This window comes from Apis dorsata, unplaced genomic scaffold (genome assembly GCF_000469605.1).
Source record: "Apis dorsata unplaced genomic scaffold, Apis dorsata 1.3 scaffold_74, whole genome shotgun sequence".
NCBI classification, from domain to species: Eukaryota; Metazoa; Arthropoda; class Insecta; order Hymenoptera; family Apidae; genus Apis; species Apis dorsata.
The window spans coordinates 1,340,167-1,341,959 of NW_006263372.1; the positions used below are offsets into that span (position 1 = coordinate 1,340,167).

At 27.1% G+C, this 1,793-nt stretch overlaps 1 long non-coding RNA gene across 1 annotated transcript; it reads left to right on the top strand.

Moving 5' to 3' along the window:
- The first annotated feature begins 6 nt into the window (after positions 1-6).
- LOC116184913 lies at positions 7-1,323 on the top strand. The gene is made up of 2 exons (XR_004149571.1): positions 7-246; positions 571-1,323. It is a non-coding gene; the product is annotated as an uncharacterized LOC116184913 (long non-coding RNA).
- The last annotated feature ends 470 nt before the right edge of the window (positions 1,324-1,793 follow it).

Below are 1,793 nucleotides of genomic sequence, written 5' to 3' on the forward strand. Positions count from 1 at the left end.
GACGACGACACAGGGTGAAACGAGGTGGGTGGCGGTTGGGATAGAGATGGGAGAGTCGAGAGTTAGGATTTCGACGACACTACCAGCGACATCTACATTTCGCGACTGGCTGCAGGGACGCAAAAAGAAGAGGAACGCCTCCCCACCATTCGGCCGCGCATGCGCAATTTGTGAAATCTCGGCCCGCATTCGAAATATAATATGAGGAAATTTGCCACTTGCTGTATATAGAATGATTCCAAATTGGTGGTATTCTTGGATTTTTGGTAAAGATATTCTGGATATTCTTTTTTTTTTTTTTTTAAATATATATTGTTTTTATTTTTTTTTTTTTTTTTTTAAATATATATTGTTTTTATTTTTTTTTTTTTTTTTTTAAATATATATTGTTTTTATTTTTTTTTTTTTTTTTTTAAATATATATTGTTTTTATTTTTTTTTTTTTTTTTTTAAATATATATTGTTTTTATTTTTTTTTTTTTTTTTTTAAATATATATTGTTTTTATTTTTTTTTTTTTTTTTTTAAATATATATTGTATTTAATTTTATTTTATTTTATTCTTTTTTAGTTTGGAGAATTAGCGTAATACATAGGTCATATAACAAATATTTCTGCTTTGGAGTATAGGTAAGTAATAATATCAATTAATATTTTTAGATTGATTAAAATTTTTAATTTATATATATGATATATAGTTTTTATTAAAGGATCTTTAATAACGTTTAATTTTTTTTATCTTTTGTTATATATTATTTTATAATTCTTTTTACACTTATTTATCTTTTGATGAGTTTAGTAAATTCGAAAATAAATATTCTTTTTGTTTAATAATACAAAGAAAATTGTAGGAGTATATACGTACAATATAAATGTACATGTGAATTGAACGTGACCTTAAAAACTTATAAAATGTCATTACGTAAAGGTCAAGTGATTAAAGTTAAAACTCTTAGTATCCATGGAATAAAAATCTTGCAACAAAACATGTTATAATTAATCGATATATAAGGAAACGTATAGCGATTTCTAAAAAAAAAATATAATCTTTAAATATTTAAAATATCTTCATTTCTAAAAAATACACTCCATGAAAAAAGCAAATAAACGTCTGCACGAAAAGCATCGCCTCCAATGCACCATTTGAAACCATTTTACTTCGTTCTCCTCATACCAAATGCACGAACATGTAAATTCTCTTTTTAAGTACGGACGTGGAATTTTTTATTTTTAATTTCAGACTGCAATCCGGAAGTTAAACTCTGAAGTAAATACCGACCTCAATCTTATATCTTACATTTAAAATATAAATTTTCATAAGTAATTCGTGCCTCTGATATAGGGGATTTAATTTCATCTAAAAAAAATTTCATCTTTTATCTTCCAACATTTTTATCGCGTTTTTAATTCCGAAACATCCTTCCATTCAAAATATCAAGTTTCACGAGTAACCAAATTCACATCTCTCGCGCAAGAGCAACAATTTCGCCCAAGGAAATTTTATCTTCCATCTTCTACCATTTTTTTTTTTTTCCACATAAATCATCCTATACATCACGTAACCGACGTCTTGTAAAACATCTATCCATTTGAAATATCAACTTTTTCCAACAAAATTTTTAATTCTCTTGTATTTTAAACCCATACAATTACCCCACTCACATTGTACATCGAATCTCAAGCATTCTACCATCTCTTTTCACCGCATTCCTTGGAATGATTAACTGTGAGGGGAAGAGGAAGAGGAATATATTGTATATGGGCGATTAAGAAAATTCGAAGTGTCTAGGAGTG